The sequence below is a fragment of the Gorilla gorilla genome, chromosome 18 (genome assembly GCF_029281585.2).
Source record: "Gorilla gorilla gorilla isolate KB3781 chromosome 18, NHGRI_mGorGor1-v2.1_pri, whole genome shotgun sequence".
In the NCBI taxonomy this organism is placed as follows: domain Eukaryota; kingdom Metazoa; phylum Chordata; class Mammalia; order Primates; family Hominidae; genus Gorilla; species Gorilla gorilla.
Window position 1 is genome coordinate 92414341 of NC_073242.2, and position 22938 is coordinate 92437278.

The following is a 22938-nucleotide window of genomic DNA, read 5'->3' on the forward strand; positions in this document are numbered from 1 at the left end:
TAGTGAACCAGATAACATGCCTATGAACAACGGGAATGCTCATTTTCCTCAACTCTTACAGAAACAGTAGATTCTTCTGTGATATCGATAGATGAAGCAAAATGACACCTTGTTTTGCTTCTTGCTGTCATTGCTAAATTGCATTTTGAAAACATTAATGATCTTTTTTTAAACATCTCATTTTAATTGAATAAATAAGTGTCCTAAAATTGACAACGGAACAAATAAAGTTGCTGTCTACTATGACACATACAATAATTGCATTCAAGATGCTTACAAATTTAAGGGAAATGAAGCATGATAAAGAAGTAATTGATAATAGAGCAGGTAAGCAATGAGTATATTGGATTTGCTGTGTGGGGGGTGAGGAGTCAAATAGACAGAGGAAGCCAGTAAGAATCAGGGTTGCTTAGGTGAGATTAGGGACTTCAGAGAAGAGGCAATGGCCGAGCTGGTTTCTGAAAACTACATGCTTTCTAGATCAAGGATTTTCATTTTCACACTATAAACATTTTGGACTGAGTAAGCATTTGTCCTAGTCGACTCTGCTGGCCATGGTGAAATATTTAGCAATATCTCTGGCCTCTATCTACAAGATGCCAGTAAGAACAGAAGTTATGACACATAAAATATCTTCAGGTATTTCCCAATGACCCTGGGGCACAAAATCACCCAATGGTTGAAAACCAGAGCTCTGAGACCATGCTACTCAAAGTGTATTACAGGTCTCAGCAGTATTCCCATCACCTAGAAGACTATTAGAAATACACAGCTTCAGGTTCTACTCCAGAATTACTAACTTCAAATCTGCCTTTTAACAAGACCCCCTCGCCTATTTTGCATACACAGATTTTGAGAAGCACCTAGGCAGTTGAAGCACCTGGGAAATGGGAACAACACACACATTCTCAAGAAGGAATAATATAGAGAATTTCAAGTGGCCAGAGGGCAGAGTAGGAATAAAACGCAAGACTGGAGAATCAAGCAAAAGCAGAGGATAACACCTTTACAAGCTCATAAAGCATCAAGATGTTCTCTGGGCAAAGGACTTCAGTGAAGATTATTGATTACAGAAGGAATGAAATATGATCAGATTTGCTTTAAAATAATTTTATGTTTGTGCAATTTAATTGTCACTCTAATCAAATGATTAAAGTAAGAAATGGGTGATTAGTTTGTGAATTTATTTAATATCACCCTCTGTATGAGCAACTGGCCATTTTCTGGTTAATTTGAAAATATGACCTGTCCCTCAAATCAAAGAGAGACCGTAAGTCTACAAGCAATTGTCAGGCAAAAATGTATAGCATTCGATATTTCTTTAAGAAGAAAGTCATGTGTAATGGCTGGAGAGGCATCAAGTTAAGATTAAATCTTTATATCATATTTAGATAGATTTCCTGCTGTTCTAGAAATTAATTTGAATTAATCATGATCTTTCCACCCTTTGTCATCCTTTATTCCATAGCTGAATTAGTCCATAGCACAGCAGCCTTACAAACTTGGAGGTCTGATTTTTTTCAGTTTGGCCTGGGGATAGGAAGTCAAAAGCTGGCAAGAGACAAATGCTTTGCAGAAGTGACAAATTTAGTTTCCTGGAGAAAGTTGCTGACTGCAATGTTCCAATTGGAACAGCTTATCTGCTCCTCCAGATGTTGAAATAATGACAGATGCTCACAGAAGCCTTGACAAGAGGAAGAAAAGAGCCCACTCAAGAGTACAACCTGTTTGTATGGAGAGAAATACCAGTAACACTTATCGAGATCCCCATTCTGATGAGGCGTATATACATCTTTACAGCCAAAACATGGTATGACTGGATGCAAATTCACTGTAGGAAATTAGAGGATTTTGTGCTGTTGGAGACACAGACAAAACAGAATTATGACTCTTTTTTTCACAGGGTTTATAAATCATGAGGTCACTTTATTAAATATGAAATTACATCCGTGTACTTGAGCTGAATGACAGGACACTGGTTTATAATGACTAAAGATGTATGATTGCATTTTCCACACTCGTGGCAGAGAGATGAGTATTCCATTGTGTGTGACATTTCCAGCAATTCATATTGAAGATGTGTTTTAAAATCATTAACTTATTACTATCTAAATAAGGAATATAAATTAATACTTACCAAGCAAGTAAAAATAGCAAATCTTTAAGCAACTTGAAATTTTGTATGGTAGCACAAGATATTGATCTTGGCTGTACTAAAGAGTGACTAGGTGATATATTAAAGAGTGCATAATAATGAGTGATTAAGGGTCATTTAAATTATTTTACATGCAGATAATTATATTGTGTTTGAAATGTCAAAGACAACTTACCTGATGTATGTGTATGTAGGAAAAACAAAAAGCAAAATTGTGGTATTTTGTGTATCTGTGTCTTTTTCTGTCTTTTTGTATCTTTGTTTTCTCTCTCTCTCTCTCTGATTTTCTTTAAAAGAGGTCATTAGTTCTCCTGTGAGAGAAACTTTTCTTTACCAGAGGAAAACTACCCAACTGTAAAATATAGTTTGCGAGATGAAAGAAATGTTTCTCCAAACACTTCACCTTCTCTAAGAGATTTCTTTGCATCTTACCTGGACTGCTGAAGAAGCATTTTCACAGTATCCTTTGCAATAACTTCCCTTGCATAGCTGAAAAGCACTTATTATGAAATTATTTCTGCATTCAGTTGAAATCTAATTCTTGTCTGTGCACTCTGAACCATACTCCTCAAGTAAATCACTCTATGACAAAGGACTAGTGTCTAGAATCTATAATACAAGAAACTCAAACAAAACAGCAAATAATACTACCCGTAAATGGGCAAAGGACATGGATATTTTTCAAAAGACGATATCCAAATGGCCAAAACAAACATATGAAAACATGCTCAACGTCACTAATCATCAGGGAAACGCAAATTAAAACCACCATGAGGTGCCACCTTACTCCTGCAAGAAAGGCCATTATTAAATTTTGAAAAACAATAGATGTTAGTTAGTGTGGATGTGGGGAAAAGGGAACACTCATATACTGCTGGTGGAAATGTAAATTAGTACAATCTCTATGGAAAAGAGTATGGAGGTTCATTAAATAGCTATAAGTAGATATACCATTCAATCCAGCAATCCCACTACCCAAAGGAAAATAAGTCATTATATAGACACTTGCACACATATGTTAAAAAGGGCAGAATTCACAATTGCAAATATGTGGACCCAATCTAGGTACCCATTGACTAATGAGTGGATAAAGAAAATGTGGTATATATACACCATGAAATACTACTCAGCCATTAAAAAAAAATGAAATAAAGTCTCTTGCAGCAACTTGGGTGGAGCTGGAGGCCATTATTCTAAGTCGACTAACACAGGAGTAGAAAACCAAAAACCGCATGTTCTCACTCATAAAGAGAAGCTAAGCTATGAGTAAGCAAAGTGACATAATAAACCTTAAAGACTCAGAAGATAGAGGGTGGGAAAGGGGCTAAGGATAGAAAATTACACATTACGTGCAATGTAATCTACTCAGGTTATGAATGCACTAAAATGTCAGTATTCACTACTATATAATTCATCCATACAACAAAAAAACCACCTGTACACCAAAAGCTATTGAAATAAACATTAAAAAAAAAAATTAAAAAAAAGCTGATACCTCTGACCCAGAAAAATATAAGAAAGTTTCTTCCCCCGTAATGATTCATTTGAGTTAATGTGTAATCTGTCCAGTTTGTAATGACATTTTAAGCATTAACTCTAAGTAGAGAGGACAGTGTGCTCTTAGGTAATTACTAAACACCCAACAGTTATAAAATTCATGTATCTGCATTTAGATAACAGGGATATCTTTTATAAATCTAGCTTATTGTGTCACATCTTACACACTATTTGCCTTCCCTTCTTTCTCTATGACACCAGGGACATACATAGTTTGACCAAAATCCTTCTAGCTGTATTTCGGATCTGCATCTTCCAACCCCACAACCTTATCTACTCTACAACCACAAAACTGTAGTTATATGATGAACATTTTCTTAAGTCCTATTATGCTTTGGGCCTGAGCTAGATGATTAAAAGATGATTCAGATGTAATTATTGTACACCAGGGATAGACAGATGCAAAGGAGTCTTTGTCAAAACCTCTATGTCTTTGTAATTCCCTGTTAAGATAAATTTATAGCCATGGGAGTTATTTATATATAAGGAAATGATGGCTGAGAGAAGTTAAGATACTGACACTAAGGGCGTGCAACGAAGACTCAAACACACTCTATGAATAAATCAGAAAGTTGTAAGCCAGCTGGATCTTTAGGTGTACCAAAGAGTGGACATGAGGAACTCAGGAAGGCAGAAGCATGCCAGAGTGGACAGAGAACAGGCTGTTCACACAGAGCCTTCCATAGCTTCCTACTGGTGTACTGGAATGTGACACACCTCTCAGTCTACTCTAAATAGAGTCTAAACAATCCACCGAGGACAGCGTATGTTTACATTACACATGTTTACACACAGCCCTGCTTTGAATTATTAACAAAAATAAGCTAGAACCCCAGAACTTCTATGAGTGTGTAGCAAAGCCACAGATATAATTCTTTCTGAAATTTTTAATTTGGCATTTCAGAAAAATCCAGACATTTGAGTCTTCTGAACATCCTCATGTAGTGAGTAATAGATAAACAAAATTATTCAGTTTTTTTTTCTGTTGAGCAAACCAGAGAATATGCGTGTGCATTCTCTTTGCTGCTAATTATTTACATCATTGGAGAGAAGATAATATATGAGTTATACAAGCTGATGATACATTTAAAATGATAGTGTCCTTAGGAATATTTTTATTGAAGACCCTATATTCCAAATCTCATCAGTGAAGAAATCACATTTCCAATCTTTACATATGCCATTGTACCTGTTTTAATACATTGCATATTCTTTTTCTTTTCTTTTTTTTTTTCTTTTTTTTTTTTTTTTTTTGAGACGAAGTCTCGCTCTGTCACCTAGGCTGGAGTGCTGTGGTGTGATCTTGGCTTACTGCAACCTCTGCCTCCTGGGTTCAAGCGATTCTCCCTGCCTCAGCCTCCCGAGTCGCTGGGACTACAGGTGTGTGCCACCACACCTAGCTAATTTCTGTATTTTTAGTAGAGATGGGGTTTCACCATATTGGCCAAGGCTGGTCTCGAACTCCTGACCTCGTAATCTGCCTACCTTGGCCTGCCAAAGTGCTGGATTACAGGCATGAGCTACTGTGCCCAGCCTTATTGCATATTCTTTAGCAAAAATACATGTTTTACATTTCATACCTTTTGAATAAACAAATACTCAAATCCATTTAACAACGATTAAGTTCTAATCTTTTTTGTTTTATAAAACACATAATTTACAAATGTAACCATTTTAAGTGTACATTTCAGTAGTGCTAATGTATGCTCATTGGTGTGCAACATCTCTCTAGAAATTTTTCATCTTGCAAAATTGAAACCCTATATACACTAAACATCAACTCCCCATTTCCCTCTCTTCCAGACCCTGGCAGTCATCATTCTACTTAATGTTCCTAAGAGTTTGACTACTTTAAATATCTCATGTAAGTGAAATCATGTAGTATTTGTCCTTTTGAGACTGGCTTATTTTACTTAGCATATTGTCCTCAAGTTTCATCCATGTGGTAGCAGAATTTCCTAATTTTTTAAGGCCGAATAGTATTTAATTGTATTAATATACCATATTGTCTTTATCCATTCATCTGTGGATGGACATTTACGTTGCTTTTAATTCTTGGCTATCACGAATAATGCTGCAGTTTCAAAATATCACTTTTAGATCCTATTTTTGGCCAGGTGCGATGGCTTACGCCTGTAATCCCAGCACTTAGAGACCTACGCAGGCGGATCACGAGGTCAGGAATTCAAGACCAGCCTGACCAACAAGGTGAAACCCCATCTCTACTAAAAACACAAAAATTAGCCAGGCATGGTGGCGTATGCTTGTAATCCAAGCTACTGAGGAGGCAGAGGCAGGAGAATCACTTGAACCCAGGAGGCGGAGGTTGCAGTGAGCCGAGATCGCACCACTGCACTCTAGCCTGGGAAACAGAGCAAGACTCCATCTCAAAGAAAAAAAAAATCCTGTTTTCAGCTCTTTTAGATACACATGCAGAAGTAAGATTACTGGATCATTGGTGATTCTATTTTTAATTTTTTCAAGAAACCCCATGCTACTTTCCATAATGGCTGCACAATTTTACATTCTCACAAATGTTCCAATTTTTCCACATTTATGCCAGCACTTGTTATTTTTTGGCATTTGTTTTTATTGACCATTCTAATGGGTGTCCAGTGATACTTCATTGTGGTTTTATCTTGCATTTTCCTGATGATTAGTAATGTTGAGCATTTTTTAATACATCCTTTTGTCATTTGTGTATCTTCATGAAGGAAATGTCTATTTCACTCCTTCACCCACATTTTAATCAGATTAATATTGTCATTGTTGAGATTTAGGTGTTCTTTATATATTCTGGACATTAACCCCTTATCAGATATATCAGATATATGATTTGCAAATATTTTCTCCTGTTCTACATGTTGCCTTTATTTTTAATTTTATAGGATATTATACTTTAGGAAGCATGATAATAAGCTTTTTCCCGAGCTTTTGTATGTTGCCCAAAGAAAGTATAATCTAGTATCAATGTAATAAACAAAATCTGAAATCTTTACTTATCACTGCTACACACAAACTGTGAGACTTTAGAAAAGTTAAACTTGGTGAGTTTCTTTATTTACAAAGCAAAGAATTTGGGTAGAAATGTATTTGTAGCCAAACAGCTCTGTGTGTCGGTTATAACCCTAGGCCTTGGTGAGCTCCTTGGCATTGGAATGCTTATAGGCTAGATGTGGAAGAAACATAAATAAATAGATAAATAATTCTGAAATAGTTACCAAAGTAAATGTGCTTACTTTTCCAAAGAAATTGATATTAGGGGGCTGTTGCTTTCTGTGGATGGCAGTTTACAATAAAAGCCTGCATAACGGGGAGTACCAAGCTTCCTGGCTTAGCAAAGTGACAGTTGCACTACAACAAAATATCATGTTCAATATTGTGATGTCTCTCCCCGGTAAGCAAAGCCAGCTAGGGTGAAGTCAGGGTGGTTGTCTAGCGTCCAGTGCCTGAGGACAGTTTTATATCCAGAGAGAAAAAATAAGAGCCGCAGATGTGCTGTGGGAATTTGATGTAGTTACATTGCCTCTCTTAATCTCAGTTACCTCACCTTTAAATTCAAAGGGTTGGTGTGGTTGGATATTATTTGGCAAAAGAAAGGTAAACAACAACAACAAAAAAACCAGAATGACTTGCACATGAGCCTAATTTGTTATACCAAGTGACAGAAGCCACACTCGAATGACGAAGCATTGAAAGATTCCGTTATCGAAAATATCCAGAATAGGCACATCCATAGAGAGAGAAGGTAGATTAGCGGTTATCGGGGCTGGGTGTGGAAACAAAGATTGTCAGCAAATACACACATGGAATCTCTGGGGTTGATTGAAAGGTTCTAAAACTTAACTAGGGTGATGATTGTAGAACTCTTTATATTTACTAAAAATTATTGAATGAGACAAATAAAACTGTGGATTTTATGACATGTCAGTTCAAATTCAACAAAACTGATAGAAAAAATATATTAAAAATATATATTAAAAAAAAACCCTTGAACATGTAGGGATAAACTCTCAAAGGCTTTTCTCAGGTCACAGATATTCTGATTCTGTGATCTCAAGTACGATTTTTGTAAATTTTATTTTCTGTATTTTCTTTAACTTTTCAATTAAATTTATATATTCTTTTTCTAAGGGCCTGACCGCCACAAAGATGTTTATATTGCTTTTCTGTTGAAAGATGTGCCCTACCTTTACGCACTTTATATTGCTTTCATATCCAGCTCTAAAGAAGCTCTCAATAGTCATCACACTATATGCCACACAGTTCATTCTGAAGTTTGGCCAAAGAAGCACTGTTGTTAGAGATATAGAATTTAACTCGAACCAATCATTTCCAATGCTCTACGTAACACAACTCTTGAAATTTTGGCAGATTTACCCTTCTAAAATGACTTATATGCATCTACACGTTTTAAGAAACCTGGGATAATTTAACCATTCCTACTTTGCTATTCTAAACAGAAAGGATTCTGCTCTATTTCACAATAATCAGCTTCCTCTAGGGAACAAACAATGAGAAACATGAATTATTAGTGTCCTTAGCAGAAGTTATTTTGCCTGTTAAAAATAAACATATGCATCTTAGTTAACATCATCCTCTTATTCAGATTATTAACACTTCTTGTCAGATCAGCCATAAAGGAAAAAAAATATGTAAAGAGCTAATGGGTGGATTTTACAGTACATGTACACACACATGTACAGTGCATGTACACACACACACAGACACACGTTGTTTGTCCCCCAAATGTGCCTTTCGTTTATTCAATAATGTTGAAATCCCATGTACCTGTAGTAAGTCATAAGATATAAAAATGAACATAACCTTGTAGGAATATATATTGACTTCAGGTTTCTTCCTTTCTCCCTCTTTTCTTTCGTTGCTTCCTTCATTCTTTCTGTATGTAAAGAACTGTAAACTCCGTGAGGTGAGGGATGGGGTAGGATCTTACTTTCCATCATCTTCCCAGCAGTTATCCACAAGCCTTGCTCAAAAGATATTATGAGTGAATGAGTGAGAGGGTGAGCAGTTTACCCTAACCTGTTCACAGTAATGGATTCCAAAAAATAAAACTGTGTCTATCCCAGCACTTTGGGAGGCCAAGGTGGGCGGATAACCTGAAGTCAGGGGTTCAAGAGCAGCCTAACATGGTGAAACCCCGTCTCTACTAAAAATACAAAAAAATTAGCCAGGCGTCGTGGCATGCACCTGTAATCCCCGCTACTTGGGAGGCTGAGGAAGGAGAATCGCTTAAACTTGGGAGACGGAGGTTGCAGTGAGCCAAGATCGTGCCATTGCACTCCACCTTGGGCAACAAGAGTGAAACTGCATCTCAAAAAACAAACAAACAAAAAAAACTGTGTCTAAGTTAGATCTGGTCTCTGTTATTACATGTCATAGTGAGGGAGACAAATATTAAACAAATAATTATGCAGGTGAAGATCGCAAAAGAGAGTAAATAAAACAGGTGTCTACTCTCCTCAGTTACTGTTTATAGTTTATACCAGTGATTCTCATTCGGAGTATTAGAAACTTATTAGAAACTGTGAGGAATTTATAAGAAAAATACCAAGGACTTACACGCGGGCAAATTCAAAATCACTAGAAAGCTGTCCACGGCATTGGTATACATTTTAAAGTATATTTTCAGATAATTATAATAGGCAGAAAATCTGATTTATAAATTGATGATAATGTAGTCTGGACATGGGTGCAGACATCTCTGCTCTCCTACAAACTCAGATAGGCTGCTAACCTGCTGGTTTACTCTACACAGGTAGGAACCTGACTCTTTGCATGCCAAACTTCCCTGCCCCCTCCTACAGACCTTTCACGTGGTCCTCAATATAAAGCTTTAATGAACGAGCATATAACTTAGCAAATAATGCTACCATCTGCCTAGTCTTCAAAGTTATAAAGAAATGTCTCTGATTTCTCTCTGTCTATATTGATTTGCATAATGCTTTTAATCCTACCATATTTATTTTTCAAGTCATTTTTCACAAACTCAATAGCTATGGTGAGACTCCATAATCTATGACCTAGTGATTGTATTGGTGTCCTAAATATTGTTTTTCCCCTCGATAATTTATTCCACTTGCTCCTAGAACAAAGTTATCTTTCTACAATACATATCATGTTATTCTCTGAGAAAAACAGTGAGTAAAGAAAAATTCCTTCAGAATAGTCAATTGTAAAAATTTTAGATTAAGATTTCAAAGACATTTTCTTACATAATTAGAACCTAACACGTGCTTTCAGTCTCTTCCTTCTCAACTTCCTTCTTCTCTGACTGTCTCTGTCCTCTATGTCATTTGTCTTCATCAAATCTGTTTATTTTTAATTTATTTTAATATACCAAGTAAACATTGTATATTTTTATGGTGGGCAACATGATGTTTTATGTATTTACACATTGTGGAATGAGTAACTCAAGCTATGTAACATATGTATTACCTTACATAGTTTTTTTGTGGTGAAAATAGTTAAAATATACTCTTAGCAATTTTCAATCGTACAATATATTATTATTATTAACTATATTCACCATGATATACAATAGGTCTCTTGAACTTATTTTTCCTAACTGAACTTTTATATACTTTGACAAACATTTCTCCACTCATCCCACCGCTCAGCCTCTAGTTATCACCAGTTCACTCTGTTTCTATGAGTTCTACTTTCTTAGATTCCATACAGAAGTGATACCATGTAAAATGTGTCTTTCTGTGCCTGGCTTACTTCATTTAAAGTAATGTCCTCCAGGTTCATCCATGTTATCACAAATGACGGAATTTCATTCCTTGTTAAAGGTGAATAGCATCCCACCGTGTATATATTCCACAATTTTTTTATCCATTCATTCACTGATGGACACTTAAGGTTGATTTCATTTCTTTGCTATAATGGATAATGCAAAAATGAACATGAGAGTGCAGACATCTCTTCAAGATAATAGATTTCATTTCCTTTGCATATATATACCCTGTAAGGAGACTGCTGGATTATATGGTAGTTCCGGTTTTAATTTTTCAAGGATATTCCATATTGTTTTCCAGAATAAGAATGGCTATATTAATTTACATTTCCTTCGATAGGGTACAAAGGTTTCCTTTCTTCTATGTCCTCACCAACATACCTCAATCAACATATCTGATTTTTAAACCTCCCTTGACTTGCATATGCTATGATTCTGACCTGAAATCCCTTTCTGCCCTATTTCACTGAAACACTTCATTACCTAGCCAGACACATGCCTATAATCCTTCAAGGAATGTAAACTAATTTATAAACTCATACAGTTTTTCTGTTTCTTGGAGATTTTTAAAGCATGACGCTGGTTTTAGTAGAGGAAATCAGTCAGTTTCAGACCTTCCAATCCTAATTATGTGACCAAAAGTAAAACTTATATTAAGAAATAAATTTCCTTTACACCTTATATCTTTTTCTTTGACATCACCAAGAGATTGAGTCATTGATTACTTACAAGTGAGTATCATAAAAGTTATGGATATTGAAGATGGCTGCTTCTTACAAACCAAAATTCTGGAACAACATCACAAACATAGCTTACAAACAGTTATCTATGCCATAGAATATGGTAATTTTTAAGTGTATATACAGTGTAATCTGTGGAAAAAGTTCATAGGTGTATATCTTGCAGTGGAACTGTCTAAGGCATTTGAAACAGAGCAACTCCATCTTGAGTAGGGGCTGGATAAAGTGAGGCTGAGACCTACTGGGCTGCATTCTCAGATGGTTAAGGCATTGTAAGTCCAAGGATGAGAATGGAGGTTGGCACAAGATACAAGTCATAAAGACCTTACTGATAAAACAGGTCACAATAAAGCAGCCAGCTAAAACCCACCAAAATCAAGATGGTGACAAGAGTGACCTCTGGTTGTCCTCACTGCTACATTCCCACCAGCGCCATGACAGTTTACAAATGCCGTGGCAACGTCAGGAAGTTACCCTATGTGGTCTAAAACGGGGAGGCATGAATAATTCAGTCCTTGTTTACCATATCCTCAAGAAAATGACCATAAAAATGTGCAACCAGCAGTCCTTGGGCTACTCCATGGAGTAGCAATTCTTTTATTCCTTTACTTTCTTAATAAACTTGCTTTCACTTTACTGTGTGGAATTGCCCTGAATTCTTTCTTGTACAATATCCAAGAACCCTCTCTTGGGGTCTGGATCCAGATCCCCTTCCAGTAACAGAGATGTTCTTATGAAAGATTATTATCTCAAATATTCGTACTCATGCGTCTTTGTAAGATGCTATTCTTCAATACTTTTCCAATAATTGTGACTGAAGAATATACACTATGTAATTATTATAGACAATTTACTAATGTAGCTAGAACTGGAGCTTTTTTGGTACCTGATTTATAACTTAAGGAGCCACTGAAACTTTAAATAACCAGGAAATCCACATATTATAAGCAACAGTCACTGTGAAAAGTCTGGGAGATAAGTGGTAGAAATGTGGTTTCCTCACATAATAAAGCAGATTATTAAATTTCTTAAAATAAGTAATCCCGGAAGAATGGTCATATATTGCTAACTTCATGAGTCACCCTGAAGACTCACTTCTATTTAGAGAGTGAATCTCCTGGATTAGAAGATTTGCATTTAAATGGTATTTCCCTCTCTTGCAGCTATAGGTCTCTGCATTGGATAATACTGCTTTTTCTCTGTGCAGCATGTCCATAAAGGGTCCTAATAAATCCCACCATTGTGATGAACCTTGAGTTTGTCAAAAGACTTTTAAGCTATTCTAACAGATGCATTTGAAATAGGGTTTTCTGTATTTCCTTTTGGGAGTTTTTAAGGATGTTTAGGATAATTAGCTATTTCCCTACAGGCCATCTTTATAATTAAAAACATAAAATGCCACCCATCTTCTTAGGGAATTAAACAAAACACGCATTTGAAATCTAGCCACTAATTTCAATAGCAAAATAGGCAATAGTTTAACAATTATAAAAATACTCTTCCTAATATTGTAAGCCTTTTAGTCCAAAGTATTTGAGAAGTTAAGTAAATAATGAACTAAACGGAACATTACCAAGAATTGTGGTGTTGAAGGATTCTCGTTTAACACCACAGAACTCAGATTATTCGGTACAATATCTCCATTTTAGAAATGACTTGTCTGATGGCAAAAAGGAAGAATCATGGCTAGAATAATGTAAAGGATGTGGTAACATTTGTGGTGGGTTGTAGATATTTGGTCAATATTAAATGTTTTCTAGAACTGTCACAGACTTAGTTCAATGTGTTATTCATTACAACAAAAGACACATGTAATGGAAATGCCTATTTGAGGTGGTTGAGAGAGAGAGGTAGAAAAACTCTGTACACATTTAAGCCCCTTTTACAAAAATTATGACAGAAAAATCTGACCTAGGAAAATTATGAAAGTGAAAGAAATGTGACCTAACTGATTCAATCTTGCTTCTAACCTCCAAGCTGTCCTTGTTCATTCCTGGGCATAGGCCAAGCTAATTATGGGAGGAAGTTACTTTGTACTTTAACTCTGAAATAAAAATGATAACAGCCCCTCTCCCAAACTAACTCCCTCCTTGCTTGGGGATCAGACTGCCTTTGTAAAACAAACAGATTAACCACAACATTAGAAATTATGTCTCGGAGGTCAAGCAGCCAGAGGCCACGAGAATCCTAGCCTCCCCAGTTGCTCCTGTAGATAACATTATTGTTGTAAAATCTATCATTGGTGTTTGAGGTATTTTCAGACCCTTCATTCTCATGGACTAGCTGGTACCACTCAGACCAGTTAACTGGCTCCACCGGTCTTCTGGCCCCAACCCAGGAACTGACTCAGCCAAAAAAGACAAGCTCCCAGTCCCTCTGATTTCATCCCCAAGCCACCCAATCTTTTGTAGACCATTCTACACTTCCCATTCTCTAGGCCCTTGCCTACCAAACTACCATTAAAAAGACCTAGCCTGTGAATTTTTGGGGAGCCTGACTTAAGTAATAATGGAACTCCAATCTCCCATGTAGCCTGCTCTGTACTTATTAAACTATTTCTTTATTGCAATAGGAGTGTCTCAGTACATGGGCTTTTCTGGGTGGTAAGTAAAATAAGTCCATTGGGCAATTACACATATCATATCTCCATAGTCTACGTGTGTGCATGTGTGTAGCATAAACCACTCTTGAAATACACAAAAGTAGACTTGAGCCAATGGAACGATATGTCCCTTGCTCTTAGTTGAAATGTTTTGAAACATCACAATTTCAATTTTCCCTAATTTGGTTTAATTTATAATTTTATTTTGATTCCATTAAAAATACAATCAATATGTTTTTTTTTCTTTAGGGTAGTAAGTTGATACTATACCACACTTAGAAGAAATAAGCACACAAAAATTTTAGAAAAAACCTGCACAGTATAATGAAGGATGGATCCTGTCACATATTAAAATCTGCTTGATAACTTCTTCAAAATAAAATTAAATTAAAAAGATGTAGTATTTTCACAAAAGCAGACAAAAGAATGAAACAGAATACCATCCAGAAGAATACATAACGGAGTACAAAATCCAGCATAGCTAAATATCTCAAAGCACTGACTCAAAGTGGAACTTTTACAAATAGTGCTGGAGAAACAAGAGAGCAATTAGAAAAATGATTAAATTCAGTCGATTCCTCACATTATACACAAGAAAAAACCCTAAATGAATCAGAGACCTAAGAGGAGGAGGGGAAGGTGGCAGGGAAGGAAGGAGCAGCGGAGGGCAAAATTCTTTAATAACTGGGGAAAAATGAAGAGAATGACAAGGACAAAATAACCTTCATATATAAAGAACAGTTAAATATTAAGAAACCAATAGCTCACAAATCATATAGAAAAGTGGGCCAATAACACAAACAAGTCTCAAATAAAGATATTAAAATGAGCATTGAACATATGAATAGATAAGATATCACATGTAATAAGAGAAATGCAAATTAAAACATTGATATATTGCATCTCACCCATTGGATTGGCCAGACTCCAAAAGCTTGACAATGTACTGTCTTGTCTAGAATATAGAGAACCTGCGCTGTTCTCCCACATGTTTTACATGCAAAATGGTAAAACACTTATAGGAAGAGTTTGCCAACATTTAACAAAGCTATATGTTCATTTGTCCTTTGCCCAAGCAATCGAATGTCTAAGAATTTATTCTGAAGATACACTTGCAGCAATATAAAAAAATTGTACAATGTACAAAGTTATTATCTGCAGTATTATATGTGAGTGCAACACATTGAAAATAACCTAAATGCCCAAACATAAGAAATTTCTTGAACAAATTATTCCTATACATCATGTACTGTACACCATGTAGTACAGTGCTGCTTTGAAACTAATGAGAATGTCTATTTACTAATAGAAAGTGATTTCTAAAATGTGTTGTTCAATTGAGAAGGAAAAGTGCTCAAAATTATATATTGTATGCTGCTTTTTGTTTATAAGAGAGGGAAAAAAGTAAAAAATAATGAGGAAAAAGTCCTCCTTAAAAAACGAAATTTAAAAAAACTTTCACTTTTCTTAGTATGCTTAATTTTTGTAATTTTGGGGGTATAGAAATTTGGAAACTCCTTCAAGTACTGTACAATTGAACTAATGAGCTAAAGCATTGTTGTTAAAAGCTGTGGTTTACCAAAGAAGAAAATATCTGTGTCTACAAATATATAAAATCATGATTGTGTGTGTGTATATTATATGTGTTTATATTATCTATGTTGCATTTTTTTCCTATTCACTGAAGTGGCTTAGAAACAACCCTAATTCTGGTAGTAATGAGCAAATCTAGTTTTCAGAATTTGGTTTCTAAGATTTCAGAATTTGGTTTCTACTCACTACCAAAAGAAACCAGAAATCCTCAAGACATAACAGATTGTGGACCGAGGACAACGAAAGTGCAAAATGAGCCTGGGACATCTAGTTATGCCAGCGGATCCAGAAATGATGGGGACATAACAAAAAGACACAAGAGATGCCTCGAAGGGGCCTCTGTAGCCAAATCTGAATAATTTTGTCATCAAAATAGATAAAGACGGTGACGGATTGTAACCTCTTAAATAAAAGGGGAATGTGTGATTTTGCTTTGACAATAAGTAGATAGATATAAAGATTGATAGATAAATTGTATATAAGAAAGGAAACAATGAAAAAGAGAGAACACATTCTGACAGTGGCATTTCAACTCTTCAAGGTGATGGGAGAGGAGGAGGTGGAAAATTGCTACTCTGCAATTCTCATGGTTAAAATTGTTCCAGGTAATTGTCATGGGGAGTGAGGGTTGATGATACCAGTGTGGCCTCATCTCAAAAAGTTTCCCTGGAGATTGCTTATTATGTGGAAAGTAAAATATAGTTGTATGCAGTGGAGAAGCCTGACAATGAGTTGAGGATTATGATAAATGTTACTTTGAGTGACAGCCAGATACCATCTACTCCTGAATGTGTGTGATACATGAGAAAGGATTCTGGCTCATTTGAACCATAAGATGGCAAGGGATCCACAACTTGAATCACATCTCTAGAAGCACCAGACAGCTCCAAAACTGAGGAACAGTCTGTAAGATAATTGACCTGTAGTTTTCAAAGTGTCAGTGTCATGAATGTTGCAGTAATGCTGAGAATCACTTCCAGATAAAAGAAGTGTAAAGATACTACACAGCTAAATGCAAAACATGTCCCTAAACAATATGCTGTATCAGAGGGGCAATGCTATAATAAAACATTATTGGAACAATATGTATCTAGCAAAAAAGTGGAAATGTACAGACTGTTGTGTCAAGATTAAGAACGAAGTAGTGTTCTTTGCATCACCTGGACCTGATGTAATATGTGCAGTTGACCTAATAAGTGATATTCACACAATGGAGAAACATGTAAACATAATTTCTGTTAATTAAATGCTTGCCAGGAGCCATGCTAGGCACTTCACATCTATCATTCCAGATAATCTTTATGATAGACTTAAGATATAGATACTACGGGGAAACCGAAATGTATAAATAATGTATCCAAGTGCCTGAGGTTCTTTCAAAACATCTTACTTTAGATAATTAAAGAAATTTTTAATTTCTAGTTTTATACTGATGACTAATTTTCTCCTAATGAATGTTAAAACCCAATGTTTTCATGGGGTATTAGAAAATTGCTTTAGAAAATTGGTCAATAGTTTATATCTGACTCATTTGAAACTACCTTTTTTATGTTTCTTATTGTTGCTAAAATATTTCTCACTGTACCAAAAAAAAAGAAATCATTTCAATAAATGCATACTTACACAACAGGAATTCTCTTGAACTCCTGATGTGAAACACGACACATACACAACTTTGTAGACAAAATAATTTTAAAAAGCATATTTATAAAAATAAGAGACAAAGTCAATTTTTGATATAGTTTGTAATACTGATAGAAAAGACTTACAAAATGTGTATTTTAAATATGAATAAAACATATATCTTTATTTGATTGGAAAAGTAACCACCTATCAAATTTTGAAAATTGAGTGCATTATAATGCTCTTTACATGCAGGGAGATTTCAAATCTGGTTTAATTTCCGACAGAGTATCTAATTTGAAAAAATTAAGCAATTATAGTTTATAGAGTCCAAATCATTCATTTTTAAAGTTGTAAACTCACTTCTTTTGACTTTCCTGTCAACCTCTAGGTGAAATGTTCCAAAAGTTTGCCTAGTGATTTTCCCATTAAAATACAAATCAGTTTTCCTAAATGACAAATATGAAATTAAAACCCTCATACAAAGTGGAGACATGCCTTAATGACCGCAAATTTAAATCCATTCCTATTAAGATCTGAGTTATGGGATTCTATCATGAATAGGAGGAAGTTTGCCAAAGTGGTTTCTCACACTCTCTTATACTTGATAATGTGATGTTGACTGTTCAAGAAAGTATTTCCAATGGGAACAGATTTTAATTGATAACACTAACAAATTGCTAATAAATAGACATCAGATTAATTATGTGACATATTTTTAAATTGTGTGCATATGCTCAGAACTTTGACAAACAACAAATAATTTGGCACTGAAATATCATATTTCTGTGATGAAAGGAACCTGAGATTTTGGATATGGGTGGCATTAATAATAACAATTTACTGTGGTAACTTGTATCTGTATGGTATGAACGTTTATTTTGTAGTATTCTTTAAAAGCTCAATTATTGTAATATGGTAGTCTGGATTGGATTCTGGAACAGAAAAGACACTGGTAGAAAACTTGTGATATCCAAAGAAAGTCTAGACTTTAGTTAATAATAATGTGTCAATGTTTTTATAGCCAGAACACTTGTGACTGATAATTTCTGATACTCAGCTCAGACTTCTAGGAAAATAGAGGTATTATTGACTTTATATCAATGGGAAAACCAGATATGGTTTGGTACAAGTTTCCTTTCTTCCTTCCTTTTTCTCTCTCTCTCCTTTTCATATCTCTTTGACTCTCTAATGTTTATATTCCGAAAAGAAATTGTCTGCATTTGACTAAGACTGCCACTGTCAGCTCCAACTTCAATACTTCTCCATGTAACATTCCAAGAAAAAAAAGAACCTTTTCCCTTCTACAGTATCTATGTATTAAAATTGCTAAGGTACTAAAACCTGTTTCGGTTACTTACACGTTCTTAAAATGATAGTAATCAAATGAAAGACTGTTCATTTTTGAACAACCCAAGTCGTGTAAGCAAAGTAGTACCAAGTTAAACTATAGGAAAAAATATGTTTTCTTGGGAAAACCAAATCTAAACAAGCACATCACCAACACATCTGATTTCAAACATGAGATCTTGCACCCTGTTTCTACAGTATCCTACATATTCCTCAATCAAATTATTCTGAATCATTACAAGTCTGCCTTCTTTACATTACTGGTGACTTAAGAAATAATGCATGATCATCTTTCTATCTCCATGTTTACCTGATGCTTGTAACTACAAAATTCTTGAACAGAATTTCATCAAGAAATTCAAAGACAAAGAAACAGAAAGACAAATAGATCAATCTGAGGCAAGTAAGGGAAATTTGGAGTTAGGTATGTGACATGGTGATGCTCGTTTTTACTTGCAATATGTGATACTCGGTCTTTGTCTTAGTTCCTGGATGCTAGATTTTTTTCTATATTAAAAAATGGTTTTATAGATACTTTCCAACAAATATAGGGTCTAAAGTAATTGGGCTCTATAGTAATTTTTTAGGGATAACACTACAGGAAAACTTTCCTTTTACCCATTTTTATCACCTTCTACACACACACACACACACACAGTCTTTGTCATCAAATAAATATTTAGCCTGGTATTGATCTGGTTCCAGGAAAGCCATTGATTGATAGATTGACTTGACTGTATAAAGGCCACTTTGGGGTCTGCTCTAGACCTATTTTTGCTTGTGTGTTTGTTTGTTTCCTTTGGGGAGACTAACTAACTTTTATCTTTGGTAACATTTTCTCCTTCTACACCATTATTTTCCTCCAGGGCTCCCTCTTCAAAACCCATTGAGGATATGCCCCATAGACCTTGGCTTTTTTTTTAAGATGAAATGTTTTAAGTAAGGCTTCACAAAAGTACTGGAAGAAGGCTGTATAACTTCTCATTAATATAATCAGTGTGTTGAATGTCTGCAGTAATTATATTTGTCATCCAACAGGATTGATGACTGCATTACAGAGGCATCTGTGAAGTTCCAACTTCTGGTCCTTTCTCCTGAGAGAAATAATCAGAGGCAATACCTCATACACAAGAGACAATGCTTTCTGCCATGTGGCTCTATGAGCATGGCTTCAATTCAGTGGACCATGTTTTATAATGTAACTAAGGCAGACGGTGGGGACTCTTTTATGGGAAACATAAGAAATTCAATGAAAAACATTTATTTATTTATTTTCCCTGAAGCATTCTGTATTTTGGAGTCATAAAAAGAAGAAAAATACAGCAAGAGAAAGAGTCAATAATAGAAAGGCATGTAAATATAAACTGATTTACAAAAACAATAATGAAAGGCTAACATTTATTGAGTGCAAACTATGTTGCTTTCAATAGACCAATAATTTCAAATGTATCTTTTCATTTAATACTCTAAATAAACCTCTGAGTTATTATTATTTTCACTATTAGATGAGAAAATTGAGTTTCAAAAACAGAGTAACTTACTTCATTTTACAGATCTAGACAGTGGTAAAGGTAAGGTTGAAACCTGGTAGTATGATCTAAAATATTTATTCTTGTTTTTTTCAAATTTATTTATTTATTATTGTTTTTTAAGTTTCGGGGTACATGTGCAGGATGTGCAGGTTTGTTACATAGGTAAACGTGTGCCATGATGGTTTGCTGCACCTATCAACCCATCACCAAGGTATTAGGCCCAGCATGTAGCAGCTCTTTCCCTAATGCTCTCCCCGCACCACCCTCCCCTGACTGGCCCCAGTAAGAGTTGTTACCCTCCGTTTGTCCATGTGTTCTTATTGTTCAGCCCCCGCTCATAACTGAGAGCATGCAATGATTGGCTTGCTGTTCCTGCATTAGTATGTTGAGGATAATACATTCCAGCCTTATCTATGTCCCTGCAAAGGACATGATCTCATTCCTTTTTATGGCTGCATAGCATACTGTGGTGTATATGTACCACAATTTCTTTAGCCAATCTATTATTGACTGATTGGGCTGGTTCCATGTCTTTGCTCTTGGGAACAGTGCTGCAATGAACATATGCGTGCACGTATCTTTATAATAGAATGATTTATATTCCTTTGAGTACATACCCTGTGATGGGATTGCTGGGTCAAATGGTATTTCCAGTTCTAAATCTTTGAGGAATCACCACACTATCTTCCACAATGGTTGAACTAATTTACATTTCCACCAATAGTATAAAAGCGTTTCTATTCATCCGCAATCTCACCAGCATCTGTTGTTTCTTGACTTTTTAATAATTGCCATTCTGACTGGCATGAGATGGTATCTCATTGTGGTTTTGATTTGCATTTCTCTAATGATCAGTGATCTTGAGCTATTTTTGTATGTTTGTTGGTCGCATGTATGTCTTTTTTTGAGAAGTGCTCATATCCTTTGCCCACTTTTTAATGTTTTTTTTTTTCTTGTGAGTTTGCTTAGATTCCTGTCTATTCTTAAAGTTTTCAGTGTTGGAGCAAACTGCACATACTCCTGAGGTCACTAGAGATTCTGTGGAAATCCTTGGAGGAATACCACATGGGATAAATTCCAAGGTCTCCATGATCCCACACTCTGTGCTTTCTTTTCTTGTTATTCCTTTACTTCCTCAATGGCCTGACAATCAGGTTGACCACATCTCAGCAGACATATGTTTTTAAGAGCCTACAACATATAGTGCTAATTTCAGTAATATCACTTCTCTTTTAAGTCCTGTAGATCATTTTTGTTAATGAAATTCTGCAAGGTAGAGGTGGTAAGGGTAAGTTTTCATTTTGGTTTAAATTCATGCTGTTTTCCTATTAGGCTATTTCTCTATTAAAAATACATCCTCCTTGCTGGTTCCTTCCTGCACAGTGTCTATGTTTGAGGATAAAATAAGTGAAACAAAGGAATAACAGTAGGCATGATAATCATCAAGACATGTGTACGTACACAGAGCAGCTAATTCATTCATGAAACTCGTGATAGCTACTATTTATCAATGTGCTAATCACGAGAATAAACTAATCTGTTTTGTCTTGGTGTCATCAAATCCAGAATTCAAAGGCAGAAAAGGGAAGATTTATAGTTAGGAAAAAAAATATGAGAGAGGAGCAGTGACACAGAGCATACACCTCTCATAGAGGATGGTCAATGTGATTTATATGACAATCAAAAGGAATGTGTGTCAGTTTATTGAATGTTATCTACAAAAATCTTTGACACCTTTGACAACCCAAAGAGTATGAGCTTCAAACACTGTGTTAATGACTTTGGTGACACACACCATAATAGATCAGCTGACAAAATTCTGAAAATTCAGTTGATATTTGTAAAGAGAATTTTTATTGTCATTTGGGAAATCAAATCATTTTATTTGAATACTTCTGAAAGCTGAGATGTGAAAAGGAAAATATCAGTGGTTGTTAACAGTATGGCTTTTGAATCAGAATCATTAACCAAATAGATTTCTGAAAGAATTGGGGATAAACGCCATTGCAATAGCACATCAGTTCAGACGGGTGTTTAGATTAAAGAAAAGAAAAGAGAGATTGACTGATGATTGAAGGTTCAAGCTAAAAAATATTGACTTCAAACTTTTAAGTAAATGAACACTAATGGGAAGACATAGGGAAAGAACCCTTTATGGGATCCAGATTCTTAGCACATTCTTTCTCTTGGTGAAGTTGAACTGAACTCTGAGCTCATATTGAATCCCCAGGAGCTTCAAGAGAGTTCAGAAGAGCCCAACAGGGGGCAAAGCAAGATCTGATCATGTCCTTTTACTGCTTTCAGTGTTCAGTGTCTCAGAAGTCAGTGGGGATGCTCAGTGTGAAGAAACGTTGTGGGAGCAATGAATAAGGAGAGGCATCTGTATCTTTTTTGCCCTCTGTGGCAGAACAAACCCCCATTTAATGAATGAGCTAATTTATCATTTGAAGTTCATTATTAGAAACCATTGTGTAAGCAGATTATTAGCAACTTAAAGTGTGTAACTTTTTGATAACCCCCAAAAGTGCTCATTTTTTAACCCTGTTTTGAAATAGATGAACCCAGCTATAAAACCAAATTGCTCATTTTTTAGTTGTGAGATCGTGCAACTTACCAACTCTGATATCAGTGCAGTCCTCTATAAAACAGGAATAGTAGTACCTATCTCATAAGTGACACTGAGTATGAAATGTAATAACATACTTGTAGCGCTTACATTGGTATCCGAACGTGACACTTAACAAAGGCTAGATGCTTTCCTGCTTTGATTCTACTGGACGTTTCTGATACTGACAAGACTAAAATATGACTCATTTTTAGCATCAGATGGGTAAAATAACTCTAACTTTGATTTACTTGATTATTTTGATGACTAATTTTAAACCAAATAGCCAAATAGTGACCATATTGCTAAGATTTTCAGAAAAATAAAATGGAGATATCTAAGAACATAGCTTAATATTACTAAAATTTGTCAGTGTGCTCGTGTGTGGACATTTTAGGAAAGATTCCAGGAACTGATATGT

At 35.4% G+C, this 22938-nt stretch overlaps 1 long non-coding RNA gene across 1 annotated transcript in view; it reads right to left on the reverse strand.

Annotated features, from left to right (window-relative positions):
- LOC134757516 (uncharacterized) overlaps positions 1-22938 on the reverse strand; it is a 492817-nt gene that overhangs the window by 181776 nt on the left and 288103 nt on the right. The gene's annotated exons all lie outside the window — the stretch shown is intronic.